Source organism: Schistocerca serialis, chromosome 3, assembly GCF_023864345.2.
Source record: "Schistocerca serialis cubense isolate TAMUIC-IGC-003099 chromosome 3, iqSchSeri2.2, whole genome shotgun sequence".
Classification (NCBI taxonomy): Eukaryota; Metazoa; Arthropoda; class Insecta; order Orthoptera; family Acrididae; genus Schistocerca; species Schistocerca serialis.
In genome coordinates, this window is record NC_064640.1 from 802,653,055 (window position 1) to 802,674,270 (window position 21,216).

At 43.6% G+C, this 21,216-nt stretch overlaps 1 protein-coding gene across 1 annotated transcript in view; it reads right to left on the reverse strand.

Moving 5' to 3' along the window:
* The window catches only part of LOC126470648 (uncharacterized), a 189,650-nt gene that overhangs the window by 56,552 nt on the left and 111,882 nt on the right, over window positions 1–21,216 (reverse strand). The window lies entirely within an intron of this gene.

Sequence of the window (21,216 nt, forward strand, 5' to 3'; positions counted from 1 at the left end):
AATTCAAAAACAATTTTAATCGCCAAATATACTAAAAACCACTACACCTGTTGGGTTATCTGATAGATGCTAGTTCAAATATGCGAAATAACTGGTCTGTATGCCAAAAACAGTTGTCATGATTTTGTTTAATCATAGCGAGAGCACCAGCAATAGATTCTACAAAGAAGGTATTATGCATCTGAGACAACCTACTTCACAATAGGAGTCAAGAAACACGTTACTTTGTACAATGTAATCTCAGAGAATGACCACTAGTGGAAAATTATATTTACCTGGTTGCATGAAGAGTGGTATCGACATTCTTCTTGCATACTTTTCATAAATGGAATAAAAATAAGGAGAGGTACGTGACACACACCATATGATGGCTAGCAGAGTACACCCCAATGTAGATATAAAAGTCTGGCAATGAATTTGTCACCTGCAGCTCTTGAATAAGATATGTTCACCAAATTAAAACTACAGTGTAGATGGTACAAGAGAGGCGTTTTGCACTCTAATACATTGCTTCCATCTACAAATATTTTGCGCAAAGGCAATAAAAGCACGAGGGATTTGAACTAGTACGGAGATTTTTCAACAACCATTCTTCCTTCGCACCATTCACCATTAGATCAGTGTAGTGGAGAGATAACAATGTACACCACATGGTGGCTTCCTTCCTTCAGCACACACCATATGGTGGCTTCCTGAGCACAGATTTAGTAGTTATAGCCAACTCACTTGATCTAAATTTTACAGCATGTTGCAGAGTGGACGAAGTTAAGACTCTTCAACGTGGCCCCTCTAGCGATCTAGTAATTGACCAGTGAGCTGACACTTGAGTGTTGGTCAGATTTTATCATGACATGTCTAAGAACACTTTGACTGTATTTCTATTGCAAGCCAATAGTACTTAGCTTGCATACAGGGTTCAGAGTAGACATTTTTTCCTATATCTTCGTAAAAATGAACTGTGACTGTCTGTAATATTTATTAATTTCTGCAATTGCTTGAGCATTTTACGCATTTTAGTGTTGTGTCAGCTAACTTTGGAGTACTTTGGCGTAAGCGCCACTCTCGCTTCTTTCTGTCTGAATTTGTGACCGTTATGAACAGCCAGTAACAGGGTCACCATACTGGTCTCTTTCCGGCAAAAAAGAATAATCTGAATTTGTTGGCCTTTCCAGTCTTTGGGTACGGATCTTTTGTCGAGCAAACGGTTGTATATGATTGTTAAGTATGGAGCTAATGCATCAGCATACTTCGAAAGGAACCTAACTGGTATACAGTCTGGACCAGAAGACTTGCTTTTATTAAGTGATTTAAGTTGCTTCACTACTCCGAGGGTATTTACTTTTACGTTACTCACGTTAGCAACTGTTCTCGATTCGAATTCTGGAATACTTACTTCATCTTATGTTGTGAAGGCATTTCGAAACTCTGTGTTTAGTAACTCTGCTTTGGCGCACTGTCTTCGATAGTATCTCCATTGTTATCGCGCAGAGAAGGCATTGATTGTTTCTTGCCGCTAACATACTTCACATACGACCAGAATCTCTTTGGATTTTCTGCCAGGTTTCGAGACAAAGTTTCGATGTGGAAACTGTTATAAGCATCTCGCATTGAAGTCTGCGCTAAATTTTGAGCTTCTGTAAAAGATCACCAATCTTGGGGGATTTTGCGTCCGTTAAAATTTGGCATGTTTGTTTCGTTGTTTCTGCAACAGTGTTCTGACCCGTTTTGTGTACCAAGGAGGATCAGCTCCGTAGTTTGTTAATTTATTTGGTATAAATCTCTCAATTGCTGCCGAAACTATTTCTTTGAATTCAAGCCACATCTGGTCTACACTTATATTATATATTTGGAATGAGCGCAGATTGTTTCTCAGGAAGGCGTCAAGTGAATTTTTATCTGCTTTTTTGAATAGGTATATTTTTCATTTATTTTTGGAGGATTTGGGGATTACAATATGCAATCTCGCTACGACAACCCTGCGTTCACTAATCCCTGTATCGGTTTTGAGGCTCGTTATTAACTCAGGATTATTTGCTGCTAAGAGGTCAAGTGTGTTTTCGCAACCGCTTACTATTCGCGTGGCCTCATGAACTAACTGTTCGAAATCGTTCATCAAATTTCGGGCATGCAGCCGCGCAAATAAAATTTCCTCCACTTATATTTCGGCCACGTATGGTCCGGTCATCCTCAGAGTGAGTGACAGGACTGACGACAAGATGCCAAGCGTGGCCTTATATGCTCCACCGCGGCGGTACTGCGCATGCGGATCACAGATGCTGGTCGGTGGCAAAGAAATACGCTTACACATGCGGGTACAGACATTCGATTCGCTTATCGATGTATGATCGGCGGCGGTGACACCATGACGACTTCTCTGCAGTTTAATTACCCCAAGAGCCGGATTCCATGCTTTGTCCAAATTAAAGCCATTATCTCTGTTCACATTAATGGTGAATTTTATGAGCAGATTGATGGCGTTGCTATGGGAATCCCCCCTCTCTCCTCTGGTAGCTAATTTATTCATGGAAGACTTCGAGGACAAGGCCCTGGACTCAGCAAGTTTTAAACCAACGGTCTTCTGGAGGTACGTGGACGACACATTTGTGGTATGGTTGCACGGGATGGATGAATTACATCGATTTCTTGAGCATTTGAATTCCATCCATGCTAGCATCAAATTTACTACAGAAATAGAAAAAGACGGATGTCTCCCCTTTTTTGGATGTTGTCGTTCGCCGTAAAGTTGATGGGACATTAGTACATGCCATGTATCAGAAAGCAGCACACACAAATCTATATCTTCATGCCAGTAGCTGCCACCACCCTTCACAGACCATAAGTGTCCTTAAGACCTTAGGGCATAGGGCGCACTGTACATCCGATAAAGACAATTTGCAAGAAGAGCTCACATACCTCAAGAGCATTTTTAAATCGAATGGATTTTCTCTGCAACAAATTCGTAGAGCATTCAGTGCAAAACCTAGAATACAGGTATGTGATGGGGAAGAAGATAGTAATTCCTTCAGATCTAGCGCGTTTTCGCCCTATGTGGGTGCTCTTTCCCCGAATATAGGCCGTATTCTTGAGAAACACTGTGTTAACGTGATCTTCCGGCCCCCCACGAAGATTGCAGCTTTACTCGGCTCTGGGAAGGTCGATTTACAGCTTTGTAAAGCGGGTGTATATCAGATTCCATGCGGAAATTGTGAGAAGTCGTACATAGGTCAAACAACGCGCACCGTTCATGAGAGATGTGTGGAGCATCGAAGATACACACGCTTATTACAGCCAGACAAGTCAGCTGAGCCCGAACGTTGGATTGATACAGGACATTCCATGAATTACAGTGATGGAAAGATTTAAAAAATCCGCATGCGCAGTACCGCCGCGGTGGAGCATATAAGGTCGTGCTTGGCAGCTTGTCGTCTCCATCCTCACCCGACGCATCCACCAGTAGCGCCTCCTTCCCTCTACCCAATGTGGCTTTCGGCCGTCCTTCTCTACCGATGACCTTCTCCTTCAGCTCACTCACCACCTCACCGAACAGTTAAATTCCCGTCGCTCCGCCATCTTCGTCTCTCTCGATCTTGAGCGCGCCTACGACCGTGTCTGGCATTCCGGTCTCTTCTTCAAGCTCCAAACCTTCGCCCTTCCTCTTAACTACGTCCGTCTGATCGCCTCCTTCCTTTCTCACCGTCCTTCCTATGTCACCATCCATAACACGGATTCCTACACCTTCCACCTCTCCGCTGTTGTGCCCCAGGGTTCCGTCCTCTCCCCTCTTCTCCACCTTCTTTACACGGCGGACATGCCACCGCCTTCACCCCCCTTACACCTTCTCCAATACTTCGATGACACCGCCTTCCTTGCCCTCGCCCCCACCCTGCAACGCTCCCTGCACCTTCTCCAAGCCCATCTTCATTGGTTCACCACTTGGTGTAACCAGTGACAGCTCAAGGTCAATCCTTCCAAAACCCAGGCGATCATTGTAGGCAAAACCACCCCTTCCTTCCGCCTCCTTGATTTTTACCTCGCCGTATATGGCTGTCCTATTAACCTCACCCCCATCCTCAAGTATCTTGGCGTCACTCTTGACCGTCGTCTCTCCTGGAGCCCCCATCTCCGGACGATCCAAGCCAAGGCACACTCCCGACTCCGCCTCCTCAAGCTCCTTTCTGGCCGCACATGGGGTCTGGACCCCTCCACAATCCTCCACACCTATAAATCCCTCATCCGCCACATCCTCTGTTATGCCCATCCCACATGGATCTTTGCCCCTCCTACCTTCTACAAGTCCCTTCAAATCCTGGAACACCATGCGCTCCGTCTCGCCTATCGCATCCGCCTCCCTTCCCCCATGCGGATCCTCTACGACTTAATTCCTTTCCCACACCTCCTCCTCTTCCTTGAACGGATACAGATCCTTTACACCTCCCTTAAACTTGATCCCCTCACCCGTTTGTCTCTCCCATCCTTTCCCACCCCCATCCACTGCCGCACCTGTACATCTCCATCCCACCCACTCTCCAGCTTTCCACACTCCATACCCTTGCCCAGGGTGGCTTCCGCCAACTCCCACTCCCTGATGATGCTCTCGTCCTCTCCATCTAGCCCTCCTACCAGCTTTGATCCTCCCCTTCCTCTTCCTGTGTTTTTCCTCCAGCACACCCACTTTCCCTTCTCTCCCTCCTCCCTCCCTCCCCCACCCTGGGCTTCCACACCACCCTCTACCCTCCCCCTCCCTTCTTCTCTCGCACTGGCATCTTCCCCCACCCACTCCCTCCTACCATCACCTCTTTCCTCTGGCAGGCCCCTGGCTTTTTCGTGTGCACAGTATGTTTTTAGTGCGCTGGAGATCGTCGCTAGTGTTTGTCTTCCCGTCAGTTAGTGTTTCTCCTTCAGTGCTCTTCCGTTCACGTGGGAAACTGTGTGTCTCCGTTGTGTACAGTGCTGAACGTTTTTATATAACAGAGCGTCCTTGAACGCCTTCATTTATTTTAATATGTATGCCTCCTGTTTTTATCCTCCATGTATGTTTGTTTGCACGTCTTCCTGTTTCATGTTCGTTTTTTCTGAGACCGAAGAGCGGCATAGATAGCTGCTGCCGGCCTACCTTTCTGTAAAGGTTTTAAAATTACAATAAACAAAAAAAATCTTGTCGTCAGGCTTGTGACTCACTCTGAGGATGCCCAGACGATACGCGGCCGAAATATCAGTGGAGGAAATTTTATTTGCGCGGCTGCATGCCCGAAATTTAATGGACTATTTATTCCGCCGCGAGAAGTTGAAAATGCACAACTGCTCGAAATAATTTTCAGAGAATGCGTTTAGCACAATTTCGGATGATATTTTATGCGTACCTCCGGAATTAAACATGTAATATCGCCAACATATCGAGGGTAAATTAAAGTCACCACCAACTATAATCGTATGAGTCGGGTACGTGTTTGAAATCAAACTCAAGTTTTCTTTAAACCTTTCAGCAACTGTATCATCTGAATTGGGAGGTCGGTAAAAGGATCCAATCATTATTTTATCCCGTTGCCAACAATGACATCCACCCACACTAACTCCACTAACACTAATCTACTTCTATTTCGCGACAAGTTAAAGTACTTCTAACAGCAACAAACACGCCACCCGTTAGGTTCTTCACAAAAATTTCGGCTGAGCTTATATTCGGCTTTAGCCAGCTTTCAAAGATTTGACCATCAGTGTTTTCTATTAGCGCTTGGAGCTCTGGTACTTTCCCAACACAGCTACGAGAATTTACAACTGTTATACCAATGAGTCCTGTATCTACGTTCTTCCTGTGTTCGGCCTGCACCCTTTGTGACTGAAGCCCTTCTAGTGTTTTCCCGAGACCCTCTAACCTAAAAAAAACCGCCCAGTCCACGCCACACAGCCCCTGCTACCTGTGTAGCCGCCTCCTGCGCATAGTGGACACCTGACCTATTCAGAGGAACCCGAAACCCACCCACCCTTTGGCGCAAGTCGAGGAATCTGCAGCCTACACTGTTGCAGAACCTTCTGAGCCTCTGATTCAGACCCTTCACTAGGCTCTGTACCAGAGGTCCGCAATCGGTCCTGTCGACTATACTGCAAATGGTCAGCTCTGCTTTCATCTTGCAAGCGTTGTGCAAGTGTTTGTGCAAAACAATTTACAATGCTGAGATGAAATTTCACATTTTTTATCTATAACACAGCTGTGTGGTGGAGTCACAAGTAAAGCAGGAAATGAAAATAATGGTATTTATTGATTAAAAAAATCTAACGACGGGTCGACTGCAACATACTGCAACTTATGCCACTGCAACAGTATACCTAACAGTAGCAATCTTTTACATCATTAACAATCAAAAAAGCGCAAAGAAAATATTCCATCAAAATTTCACATGGAACTAGAGGCAAAGAAATTTCAGTGGTAAGATGATAATCCGGCAGAGCTACATATTGCCTACATCCCTGTCACTGTGTTCTTTGCATTGTAGACCAACTGATTGAAATTACCATAGATCATGACCATGGGAACACACTGTAATTCATTAAAGTTCGTATGATAGAATGAAACGCACTTCGTCGATTAAAAAAAATGACATTTCATCTGCACCAAAAGCAATCTCACTGTAAAAAAAATGTCGTGTCACTAGGGCCTCGCATCGGATACACCGTTCGCCGGGTGCAAGTCTTTCGATTTGACGCCACTTCGGCAACTTGCGCGTCGATGGGGATGAAATGATGATGATTAGGAGAACACAACACCCAGTCCTGAGCGGAGAAAATCTCCGACCTAGCCGGGAATCGAACCCGGACCCTTAGCATTATTGACAATTTTTTTTATCTCTGTGTCTGGTCGTTGCGGACATCACAATGACATCCGTTCAAGTTCGTTTGTTGACCCTTCCACTCAGTTTTTTTATCCACTCAGCTACCGGGGGCGGATTAGTAATCTCACTGAAGACCTTTGGAATAAGAAACTATGTTAAGACAGTCCAGCAAAATGTGAATCACCATCGAACAGGCATAACAACAACACAGAGGGGGGGGGGGGGGGGGCATCCTTGCGACAGAGGAGATGACCATGGGGCAGGCAAGTACAGCCGATGTGGAGCCTGCAGAGGATGAAGAAGTCCTTGCAAGAGGCCCGCATGCATGACCTTCACAAATTTGTTCGTTTCTTTATTGCTAGAATTTTGTTCGACAAAGTCAAGAGTACACCATTTCGTATTTCAAATCCCTAGAATCTGAGAGCATAACACCGACTGAAGGTCCAGTTCTGGAATACTGATCTCAAGAGGTGGCTTGCCGGAAGCCAATTTGGTAGGCCTGTCAGTACGTTCATTCCCTGGGATCCCGCCATGACTGGGGTCCAGACAAAGACCACCAAGTGTCCACATTGTTCGATGGCAAAAAGGGAGCCCTGTACAGTCAGGACCAAGGGATGGCGAGAGTAGCTCTGGTCAAGAGCTTGTAAACTGCTCAAAGAGACCCTGCAGATGAGGCAGGACTCACTAGTGTAGGAACAAATATGCCCAAGGGCTCAAGAGATGGCTACCATCTACACATTGAAAACACTGCACCCATCCAGCAAGGATTGGAGTTCATTGCATCCTGCATGAACATAAGCAAAGCTAACGTGACCAGCGACCACTGAGCCATCAGTATAGACTACTTCTGAATCACAATATGCAATGCACCAAGAATGTAGAAGAATTGGCAGTGGACGGCCTCAGGATGAGTTGAGTCTTTTGGACCTTGTGATAGGTCAAGACACAGTTGTGTACAGGGTATGCAGCAGAGTGTACATGAGCGGGCCCAGAGAAGAAGTGGTACAGGCAAAAGCTAGAGTTCAGATAAAAGGGACCCAGTGCAGATGGAGCTTTAAATCCAGACTAGGGCTACCATTGCAGATGGTGGATGTCCATATCTGGAAGAGGGGAAGGTAGTTTTGGTGCTCAGGAGAGCAGCAGATGCATAACAAACAAACAATCAACAGTTGTTGGTGCAGAACCCACAATGGTGGAACCCCTGCCCCTGCTAGAAGGCTGATCATGGAGTTTATCTGAGGGGCACCAGTTGGCAGTTGTACCGCATAATGGTGTATCAGGTCCTGCATCTGTAACATTGAAAATGATTCTGGGGCTGTATGCGAGACTCCCATAGTCCTGTAGTCTAGAAGGGACAACAACAATGCTGAGTAGAACTGTATTAGAGTAGAGTGGTCCACACACCATTTGGTGTTGCAAATGCATCAAAGAGCATTGAGGTGGAAGCATCATGATGGCTTTAGTTGACGAAGATGGGGAACCCATGTCAACTTGGCATCAAAGACGAGGCCCACAAAAAAATGACAGTCCACCACATTGAGGGACTGGCCATCAAGGTGCAGATCCAAATGAGACTGGACCATACAGCGTTGATAGAAATGCACAGCGAGGGTATTGGTAGCAGAGAAATGGAAGCCATGAGTGATAGCCCAAGATTGCACTCGGTGTATTCCTCCCTGCAGTCTGCTTTCAACAACAACCATCACAGATGAACAAAAATAAATGCAAAAATGTCAGTATACAAAGAGGGGGTCATCATATGCCCTGCAGCCGCCACCAGACCACTGATAGCCTCTAAAAATTGAGGGACACTAAAAACAGACTGCTGTGGAACCCCAGTCTCCTGCAGGTAGGAGTTGCCATGGGAGGTGCCGATCTGTACCTGAACAGTGTGACATGAAAGAAAGTTCAAGATAAAAATCGGAAGCAGGCCCAGAGACCCCACTCATGTAAGGTGGCAAGGATTTGGTGGCACCATGTGGTATCATAAGTTTTATGCAGATTGAGAAAGACTGCAACGAGATGTTGACACCAGGCAAAAGACGTTTGGATAGCAGACTCCAGGTGGACTAAATTATCTGCAGTAGAGTGGCCTTTTCGAAAACCATCCTGGATCTGAGCCAAAGTTTCGCAGGATTCAAGAACCCAACACAGCCTTCAACTCAGCAAACATTCAAGTAACTTACAGATGACACTGGTTAAAATGATCAGATGATAGCTGTCCATCTGAAGAGTTGGTTTACCTGATTTCAAAGCTGGAATAACGATGCTTTCTAGCCAATGGGAAGATAATTCCAACACTCTCCAGAAAATGTTGAAAAGGGCAAATATATGACGTTTGCTAGCCATCAATAAGTGCTGAAATGGCTCAAGAGCCATGTCGGGGCAGACAGCAAGGGAGTTAGCAAATTCACATTTGCTAAATGGGGCTTTATAAGGCTCCAGATGGTTAGGAAGGAAAGATAAAGGGGAGTAGTTCCAGATAATGTTTGAAAAGATGGAACGTGGGCGGATAGTGGACTGACACTGAGTCCTGGCTAGTGAGGATAACACTACTCATGGAAATTCCTGGGACACTAAAAGGACAGCAGCCAAAAATGCGCCCGATCTTTGCCCATACCTGCAAAGAGGGAGTGTGTGGCCCTATGGCAGTGGCGTATCATTCCCAACAAGTCCATTTCTGGCATTTCAGAACATAACAAGCCCAAGCATGAAGCCATTTAAAGGCCAGGAGGTGGTCAAGAGATGGATGCTCTTGGTAGCATTTGAGGGCATGACAGTGGTCTTCAATAGCTGCAGCAATTTCAGGGTCCACTACAGGACAGACTTCCTTCTGGCAGAACAAGAGAAAGAAGGAATCAGTGAAGCAGCTGCCAAAAGGATCATGTCAGTCAAACTCCATATAGACTCACCAATGCTGTCGTGGGGTGGAGCGGTTGGGATGGCAGCCAAGGAAAAGGCATCAAAATCCACATAAGTAAAGGCCCACTTTGGATGGTGTCCAGGCAAGTGATGCTGAAGAAAAGATAAGATGACTGGAAAATGATCTCTGCTGCACAAATCGTCATGAACTCCCCGTTGAATATAGGCGAGGAATGCAAGGCTGCAGATGAAAAGATCAATTGTCGAGAAAGTGCCATGTGCCACACTAAAGTATGTGGGGACTCCCATATTGAGGAAGCCGATATCAACCCCTGCCAGCAGGTCTTCAACAATCCTGCCCCAGTCAGTGGTCACATTACCATCCCACAGAGGGTTATGGGTGTTAAAATCCCAAAGGAGGAGGAAGGGAGGAGGGAACAGTGGAAGGAGGGCAAGAAGAACAAGAAGTGTAGGAAGCCACTCTGTGGGGAGATAAACACAGCATATCATCACCACAGAGTCCAAATGGATCCAAACAGCTACTGTTTCCAGCGCAGTATGAAGAGGAACTAACCGTGTCCCTGTAGATCAACATACAGCCACCAACAGAGGCTCGCATGGGGCTGACCTGGTTCTGACAGAGGTCTTGGAAACGAGTTGGTGAATCAGTATCCACAAAACGAGATCCCTGCAATACAACACAAGTTACTGAGTAGAAAGAAAGAAGTGACTGCAATTCCAGAAGGTGACGACAGTAACCATTATAGTTCCATTGGAGGAGAATACTACAAGAGAACGGATGGCCATCGATTGGGCCATAATTGGTCATTGTGCCGATTCAGTGACCATCAATGGTAAGGATGGAGTGACATCCATGAATGTCTGATTGGACCTTGATTTACAGGGAGGGGGCAACACCCCATGGGATGTCGGGGGGTGTCTCATCCCAGGACTTACGCATCTACTTCTCGTTTGGAGGGCGAGAGGTGGTGTGGTCAGGAATAGAGCAAGTCACAACAGTATCAGCATCTGAAAGAGAACAAGTAGCCTTGAAACCCACACAACGTGTCCTGGAGACGCCAGGAAGGGATATTCCCAGAGGGAGCCTGATCCCCAGTGGGTGCCAGAGCAGAGGGTTCCTTCTCCAGCCGAGGTTCTGTGAGCAGAGGGAACAGGAACCGCCACAGAGGACGAAAGGGTAGGGGGGCAGGATAGATGTAAGAAAGGAGGAGGAGGAGGAGGAGGAGGAAAGGACCCAACAAAAGCAAAGACTGACGTTAAAGATACCAGGTGGAGACAGTCAGATTTCTGTTGAGCCTCAAAGTTGGATAGACGGTCGACTGCCTTGTATTCCTTAATCTTCCTTTCCTTTTTGTAGATCTGGAAATCTACGAAGCGAGGAGAATTTGCGCCAGAACTGTTCATGCACTTGGGTCATCGGGTGCAAGGACTCCACACATGCAGAGGGCAGCTACAGTCGCCACTAATAGGATTTGTCTCACATCGCAAAGATGTGACCCAAATGGAGATACACAGGACGTGGGATATAGGGCCTCACATCACAATAGTAAACATAACTTTGACTTTTTCCAGAAGGGTAACCCTCAAAGGCCAGAATGAAAGTGCTGGTATCAAAATGATTGTCCTGAGGAGACCTCTGTACTTGCCAGACGTAACAAACGCCGCTCCACTCCAGATTAGAATGGGGTTCCTCGTCAGAGCCCCAGTAGAAAATATTGCCCTGGGTCATATTTAAGGACTAGTGAGGAGTAATGCTCCACTGGGACGTCTCCTAAGCACTCACAAGCACGAAGGGAAGCTGATCGATTGGCAGAAGAGGTTTTAATCAGTAGGCCACCAGATCACATCTTACTAAGTGAGTCAACATCGCCAAACTTAACTTCGAGATGTTCTACAAAAACAAGAGGTTTGGTAGCGGCGAAAGTCTCCACGTCTTTCCAAGAACAAATCAAGAAACGGGGAAAGGGTTTCGCCCCAAGCCAGTGGGCCTGCCCTTCCTCCCAGGGAGTGGCCAGAGAGAGAAGGCCGAGGAAGCAAAAGCAGCGGCAGAGAGATAACCGTTCCTGTCTGAAGAGATGGCTGTGGAAGAGTGGCCAAAAGTACGGAGCTTAGCACGCTTCATGTGCAGCGTTCACCCTGCTACCAGCCACTCTGATCAGGTGCTCACCCCGGAGGCGCCACCCTGCAGCGGCAAGGGCCACCTGCCTGGAGTTTCGATACCCCAAAAAGATGAGTAACCACTTCTAGACACACACAAGGCGGTGACAGACCTTGTACCTACAAATAGACCGGACCTTATCGGCAATGTCATTATAAAAACGGGGATTAGCGATCATGTTGTCATTATAACAATCTAGATTACGAAAGTTAATAAATCAGTCAAGAAGGCTAGGAGAGTGTTTCTGCTAGATAGAGCATACAAGCAATTACTAATATCTCATTTAGACGGCGAATTGCCATCACTTAGTTCCAGTGATATGGGTGAAGAATAATTATGGGCCAAGTTTAAGCAGATTGCAAATCATGGTCTGGAGAGTTATGTGCCTAACAAGTGGGTAAATGATGGAAAAGACCCACGATGGTTTAATAACGAAATTCGGAGGATGTTGAGGAAGCAGAGGCTGTTGCACTCTCGGTTCAAAGGGCAACGCACAAATGACGACAAGCGAATGTTAGATGAGATTCGGGCGTCTGTGAGAAGATCTATGCGCAGAGCATACAACTACCCCTATCACATCTCAGTAAAAGATCTGGCAGAGCACCCGAGGAAATTCTGGTCTTATATCAAATCGCTAAGCGGGTCTAAGGCTTCCATTTAGTCCCTTGTTGACAAGTCTGGTGTGGCAGTTGAAAACGAAAACAGTAGTTTTAAATTTTACGTTCAAGAATTCGTTCACATAGGAGAGTCGTACAACATACCGACATTTGACCGTCGGACGGACTCCCGTACGGACGACGTTGTAATATGCACTCCCGGCGCAAAGAAACAACTGAAAGATTTGAAAGTAAATAAATCACCAGGTCCGGATGGAATCCCAGTTCGATTTCACAAAGAGTACTCTACGGCATTGGCCCCTTACCTTGCTTGCATTTATCGTGAAACACTCGCCCAGCACAAAGTCCCACGCGACTGCAAAAAGGGCGCAGGTGACTCCAGTATACGAGAAGGGTAACAAAACGGAACCGCAAAATTACAGACCGATATCTGTAACTTCTGTCTGCTGCAGAATCTTTGAACATATTCTCAGTTCGCATACAATAAATTTTCTTGAGATGGTTGAAATAGCTCTGAGCACTATGGGACTTAACTTCTAGGCAGGATTTGAACCTGCGACCGTAGCGGTCGCGCGGTTCCAGACTGTAGCGCCTAGAATCGCTCGGCCACCTCGGCCAGCTCTTGAGATGGTCTTAGGAAGCATTGCTCGTGCGAAACTCAGCTTGCCCTTTCCTCAGATGATACACTGCGAACTATGGATGAAGGGCAACAGGCAGATTCCATACTTCTAGATTTCCGGAAAGCATTTGACACGGTGCCCCACTGCAGGAAGTTAAGAAAGGTACGAGCAATGGAATAAGTTCGCAGATATGTGAGTGGCTCGAAGACTTATTAAATAATAGAACCCAGTAGGACGGCGAATGTATATCAGAGACAAGGGTGTCGTCAGGAGTGCCCCAGGGAAGTGTGATAGGACCGCTGTTGTTCTCCATACACATAAAAGATTTGCCGGACAGGGTGGGCAGCAATCTGCGGTTGTTTGCTGATGATGCCGTGGAGTACGGTAAGGTGTCGAAGTTGTGTGACTGTGGGAAGACACAAGACGACTTAGCCAAAATTTCCAGTTGGTGATGAACGGCAGCTAGCCCTAAATGTGCAAAAATGTAAGTTAATGCGGATGAGTAGGAAGAACAAACCTGTACTGTTCGGATACAATATTACTAGAGTCTTGTTTGGCACAGTCAAGTCGTTTAAATATCTGGGTGTAACGTTGCAAAGACCGCGGCGCGTACGTTACGACGGTAGGCCTGAACACGCTCGCTCGCTCAGCTACAGACAAAATGCGTTTCTAAACCTGTTAACTAGCATCTGGGTGTTTAAGTACTAACTAGAATTGCATCTTCTATTGGAATCTGGCATTATGAAGACATATTGATTACCAGTATTACAACAAAATTTAATTTAAAGTTCAGTGCTTGTTTATAGCATTTCGTATCTTCTGCTTAACAGTCCTCATATCATGCATGATATCACAGGATATAATCATTTTGGCATGATTGTAATTTTATTGTACCCCAGTACAGCTGTAACAAATTACAGGCCTATGAACTTCCGGTCATTGTAGGATTAATAACAAAAAAAATGGATCTGTGCACTATGGGACTTAACTTCTGAGGTCATCAGTCCCCTAGCACTTAGAACTACTTAAACCTAACTAACCTAAGGACATCACACACATCCATGCCCGAGGCAGGATTCGAACCTGCGACCGTAGCGGTCGCGCGGTTCCAGACTGTAGCGCCTAGAACCGCTGGGCCATCGCGGCCGGCAGATTAATAACAGTAAGACTCCATAATAGCGGATTCCAGTAGAAGATGCATTTCTCATTTATACGTACACACCTATTTACGAGTTAATTTAAGCAGAAACATAGTTTGTCTGCTGAGCCGAGCGAGCGAGCGAGCTCAGGCCTTCCTTCGTGACGAATGTGCCGCAACCTGTCTTTTTCGTAGGCCTCGTTGCAAAGCTATATGAGATGGAGCGAGCATGTGAGAACTGTCATAGGGAGGATGAATAGTCGACTTCGGTTTATTAGGAGAATTTTAGGGAAGACAGGTTCACCTGTAAAGGAGACCGCATATAAGCGACCTATTCTTGAGTGTTGCTCGAGTGTTTGTGATCCATACCACGTCAGATTGAAGGAAGAAATCGAAGCAATTCAGAGCCGCGCTGCTAGATTTGTTACCGGTAGGTTCGAACAACACGTAAGTGTTACAGAGATGCTTCAGGAACTCAAATGGGAATCCCTGGAGGGAAGACGATGTTCTTTTCGAGAAACTCTGTTGACAAAATTTAGAGAACCGGCATTTGAAGCAACATTTCTACAGCCGCCAACATACACTGCGCGTAAGGACAACGAAGATAAGATACGAGAAATTAGGGCTCATACTGAGGCATACAGACAGTCATTTTCCCCACGATCTATTTGCGAGTGGAACAGGGAAGGAAATGACTGGTAGTGGTACACGGTACACTCCTCCACGCACCGTTCGGTACGTTGCGTAGTATCGATGTAGATGCAGATGTAGACAGCTCACATACCAGAAGGCTGATCTTTGTTGTCAGGAGTCCCAGAAAAGGGGGGGGGGGAGGAGGGGCGACAGGAACTGACGTGGGAGACGCGACGGGAGAGAGGGAGTTCTTTCCAAAATGGCTCACACAACGAAAACAGAATTTAAGTCAAACCCAAAGCCGAAAAAAAGGGAAGAATGGAAACACGAAACACAAGATGGAAAACGAACAGTGTAACCGAGGGAATAAACGGAAGGAGTGGATATGAGGAAGGGAATGAAACCTGGAAGAGAAGAAGGGCTGCAACACCTCGGGGCCTCGTGGGCGCCACGCACATAACCAAAAAAGGGCTGCAGGCCCCATGGGGGTTTTAAGTGAGAGGTCGAAGGGCATTTTGAATGCGCTTCTACGTCTGATTGTGGTGAGAAAGGATATAATAGATATCAATTTCTTCTTTATAGAAGAGGAAATCAAAAACTATGAGCAGAACTTCGGAAGCTGCGTGGGTGTTATGTCAGAAGGTGTATCAAACACGACTGGTTGCGGTAACTCTATCTGGTCGAGGCTGAAAGCCGAGTCTCAGTCTTGTGTGCAATTCAAATATGTCTGTCATTCACTAGTCCAAAGCATTCAACATGCAATAAGCAAGTTAGCATCATTCAAATGTTACTTCTCTGTCTGTCAAATGGTTTTGTCGTAGTGAACTAGGAACGAATAAAGAACTATTTAGTGTCATGAATGCTGCTATAGAATTTGAGCCAAATCGAATAGGCCTTTGACAAACCTTTCACAATTCGATGGCTTGTGTTTGGGAACGCTGCGTTCAATACTTTGGTGAACAGAGAAGAAATAAAAGCGTATTTCAGTGTGACGAAATAGCCAAATCCAACTGAGACTGATGGAGGAAATGACATCTGACTGTAAAAATTATTTGTTGTTTGTGCTGTACAGGAATTTGGAAGGCTGAATAGTCTTGTTCAGTTAGCAAAAGGAGGCCACCATTAGCTGCACCAACAGGTGATCGGACACCACAAGAACGCACAGAACGAACTATTTGATATCAATGGACAGAAGAAGAAAATTCTTCTAGTTAAATTTTGGAGTCAAATTTCGGACGGAATGTAATTGTTTCTTTCAGAAATGGAACAGTATTGTGGCTCACAAAGAACTGAGTTGAGAGGTGTATGTCTATGCAAGAGGAAACTCTTCATGACACGTAGGGATTTTCATTGGCATGGGAAATTTTTGAAAATTTGTCGAAATTAAATCCTGATATAATTTTAAAGAGAATTCAAAGGTCCATATCTTTCGAGTTATCATTTATCCACCTCGCTGGTTACACAGTCAGCATAAATGAAGAACAATATAGAAATTGCTGTTTGTTAACTGGAACGATGAAGCTGTCTTTGGGATTCCGAAAAACACTGCATGGATTTTCTTCAACATCAAGGATTTAAAGAGCTTAAGTGTACGCTTCCGCGGCTGTTGTTACAATCAATAAAATTCTTCTCTGTATGTGTCCACCGTCAATGTGTAAAATTCCCCGACGTTTCGGCCACATTGCAAATGGCCTTCCTCAGGGTGTTTTTGCTATCTGATACTTTGCAACAGTGGCCCAAAAGTCGGAAATTTTTACACATTGGCAATACGGTCACATAATCAGAAGAATCGACGTTTGTCTATACTTGCTTGATACCTCCGACAGCAATGTTGTAGTCCAGAGAATGTTTTCTGTTTTTCACTCTATTAAGATAAAATCTAAATCTTCTTGACACTATTGTGAGCATCAGGTCACGATTCCTAATCACAAAGAGATGTCGCAAAGCTTCGCTTAAGTTCCAGAAATGCCGAACTTCTCTCTTGAGAATATATATGTTCTACTGTTGCCCAGCGGAGATGTCTTTGATCTGGAAATTTTTTGGTGAGGTAAATATGAAAAAAATGAGTTTGGCTCTTTTAGGAAGGTTTGGTTTTTTCTCGGATAGTTTGGCCTTCAATTATAATTTTATCTGGTAACCCTCTATTAGTAATTATGTGGTCATTGACCAGTGAGTTGTAGACAGCAGCAGTAGCAGAACCTAGTTTATAAACAGCTTTCGGCTCAGTCGTTTCTTACGTGCTTCTGTGTAGAAATAAAGTGTAATTGTTTGTCTCCTTTGAGTAGTGCTCATTAATTTTAGTTAGTAAGTCAGCTGCATGTTCCATGATTCAAAAAAAAAAATAATAAATAAAGACTCTTAGCACTATGAGACTTAACATCTGAGGTCATCAGTCCCCTAGAACTTAGAACTACTTAAACCTAACTAATCTAAGGACATCACACACATCCATGCCCGAAGCAGGATTCGAACCTGCGACAATAGCGGTCGTGCGGTTCAGGACTGAAGCGCCTACAACCGCTCGGCAACATCGGCCGGCTCCATGATTCATTTTGCACGATAGATCGTAATGATGTGGAACGAGTCATTTTACATTCACATCGCAAATTACTTTGTACATATAGTTACAGTCTGGACATTTCTACGTTATTTTCTATTTTTTAATTACAAAATGGAAAAAGATATACAGATGAGGGTTAGTAATTCTTCCCCCCCCCCCCTTTCCTCCCACCTTTTACACATCACAGTAATATAAATTTTTCTACGGAATAGAAGGAGTGTTCGGGGAGAAGCTTCCTCAATTTGTTTTCAAATTTTACTTTGCTGTCTGTCAGACACTTCATGTCAGTGGATAAGTATCAAAAATTTTTGTTGTAGCATTGTGCACCCCTTTTTGTGCTAAAGACAGTCTAACTGTGGAGTAATGGTCATTTTTCCTTCTGGTACTGTAATTAGGTACATCACTGTTCCTTTTGAGCTATACTGTATTATTTACAACAAACTTCCTGAGGGAATAAATATAGTGTGAAGCAGTAATCAGAATGCCCAACTCTTTAAACAGATGTCTACAAGATGATCGTGGGTGAGCACCACACACAATTCTTACAGCATGGTTTTGCGTAATGAAGACTTTCTTTCTGAAAGATTGTTGCTACCAGTTTTACGAGTAACAGTGTCGTGCGAGCTGACTTTTTAATGTCTTTCGCACCATCATACGCGCGTCTGCCATTATGACTCAGATTAAGTATGCGAGCGTCGGAAATAGTCAGTAGTGCTCTTGTCGCTGACTATAGTATAATTCGCTGGCATTTGACGTTTAAGATCCGAAGTTGCAACGGTGTCGCGACAAGTACAGTATGTAGGCAGCAACCACGGCGCTCCACTCTCCGCGGCAACAGACCAGTCTTTGAAGTCTCTACCTCATATGCAACTTACGTAAAAGCTCAGTAATTCACATTCGTCATAGATCTTTATGGTGTCTCTAAACATGTAAAAATCTGTCCATTTATTTATCGCCAGTCTTACGCTAATGCAGTAATACCCGACCTATGTTACCCCGTTTTACGAAATAAACCCGGCTTACGAGAGGTTCGAACGTGTTTCTTGAGGAATCGTTTTATCCAAGGATCTGGCTTGACTGATGCATTCTATCTATGTCATTAAAACGAAGCAGAACTGATTCACGTGCCTCAAACAAGAAAAGAAAATCAGTACCTTTGGAATGTAAAATTAATATAAATTAATATAATCAAAAGACTTTGATGCAAAAATTAAAATTTGTAATTTGGCAAAGGAGTTTGACCTAGTGGAATTAACGGTCAGAACAATTACAAAAGGTTGTCGAAGCTGTGAAAATTGCTCAATTTTTGGATTCGAGTCTCATTTCTAAACGTCGTGGTATCATCGATCACACAGAAAGAATATTAAGATTATCGTTTGGTAATCAACTAAGAGTGAAAAAGTCTCCTGTTGATCAGAACACGGTGTGCTCTCCAGCTAAGCTGGTTTTTGAGATATTTTGACTAAAGTTCAGTCTTGATCACATCATGTATGTTTTAATGATATAGGTAACCGGTTTCGGTTCTTTCTACAAAACCATCATCAGACCTGTGGATAAATTTTAAGAAATACCAGATACCAATCTTTAAATAAAATGAAAGTGTCTAATGATGTCAAAATTTAACAAGGTAATAAAATTAATTATACCCATGGCTCCCTTAGGATGGTAGGCGGAGCTCTCCTCGCTGCTATACAGTCAACTGATGGTTATGAGTGCTGATCACGAGCTTAAATATGCAGAGGCTCCGCCTACTTCCTGTCACACTACTTCACAACTGCCAATCAGCGTTCATAATATGACGCCATCGTCAAAGTATAAAAGTAGGAAATACACTAATAACATAAAATTGATTCATTTAAATGTCTGATTAACAGATAGTTAGTATGTCAACAGCTTATTTACAGTTGAGCATGAAAATCGAAAATCTATTAACTACCTAGATCTCACTATAACTAATAACAATGGGAAACATTTATTCACCATATACAGGAAACCTACAACCACTGATGTTATTATTAATGCCACATCATGTCATCCTGACAAATATAAAAAAGCATTTTTTAAGTCTATGATACACCGAATACTAAAATTACCGCTAGATGCTAATGAGATCAAAAAGGAAATGACCATCTTAAAACAAATTGCAAAAACCAACTCTTTCGACACACGACAGGTAGATATCATTTTTAATAAAGTACAACAATCACAAAGTACTCCACTAATAGGTAATCCAAAATATATGAAGATGACATATATGGGAAACATATCAGATAGAATTACTAATTTATTCAAAAATTCTGGAATAACAATAGCATTTACAACTGACAATACTTTACAACAAAAATTAAGGCATACCGTAAGTAAAGATAATGGAAAATCTACCAGATCAGGAGTGTACAAGATCCAATGTAGAGACTGTGAGAAAATATATATCGGCCAAACAGGTCGAAATTTTGCAGTAAGGTACAAAGAACATACGTCGGGTACATCACGAACAAAGTCTGTATTTGGCCATCATATAGCATTCAATAATCATGCTGAGGGGACAGTACAACAGAATTTACAAGTTCTTCATTATGCAAATAAAGGCTTACTTATGAATATCCTATAAGAAATCGAGATATATGCTCATTTGAAAACCAAATCATCAATGCTGCTCAATGAACAATTAGATTTTCGCGAAAAATATTATTACGACCTTTTTGACGAAATTCTATAATAAAAGCATCTACTCTTTTGTTTTTTTTTTTAAATATAAGACTAGTTATACCCATGGCAAACGCAATGTATGTAAAATATGCTGCACAACATAAAAAAATTATTAAATTGACATTGATTATTATAAAAACTATTAGATCGATGATTTTAAAAAATTTAATCAGCACTCTCATCAGTTATTCAGATATACATAATGTGGAACGTACTCTTGGCTGCTACCCTACTGCTATAAAGAATATTGCTATAAAAGCTACAGTTAAAATAAGACGATTCTGCAGCATCCGACAAAGATGCAATTGTGATGTAGGCGACTCGGTATAATCGATATATACCACAACGCCAAGGACTTTCACATCTTTGATGTAACTGGCACTGTAATAGTATTAAGGTTGCCCATAGAGGGCACAACTATTACACATCGTAGTTCACTGTTTTTATCCAAAATATAAATAAGCTCTTGACATACTAACTATCTGTTAATCAGACATTTAAATGAATCAATTTTATGTTATTAGTGTATTTCCTACTTTTATACTTTGACGATGGCGTCATATTAAGAACGCTGATTGGCAGTTGTGAAGTAGTGTGACAGGAAGTAGGCGGAGCCTCTGCATATTTAAGCTCGTGCACAGCATTCATAACCATCAGTTGACTGTATAGCAGCGAGGAGAGCTCCACCTACCATCCTAAGGGAGCCATGGGTATAATTAATTTTATTATCTTGTTAAATTTTGACATCATTAGACACTTTCATTTTATTTAGAGATTGGTATCTAGTATTTCTTAAAATTTATCCACAGGTCTGATGATGGTTTTGTAGAAAGAACCGAAACCGGTTACCTATATCATTAAAACATACATGATGTGATCAAGACTGAACTTTAGTCAAAATATAACAATTAATTGATCACTGCTTTCCAAAAATGTTTACCAAAAATGGTTTTTGAGAGACTAAAAGAAGCTGGCGCGGCGTCGAAAGCTTAAATGTTTAAAGCTAGTAACGGTTGGTTTAGCCGATCCAAAAGTCGTCATAATTGGCATAACATCGCAGGAAGTGGAGAA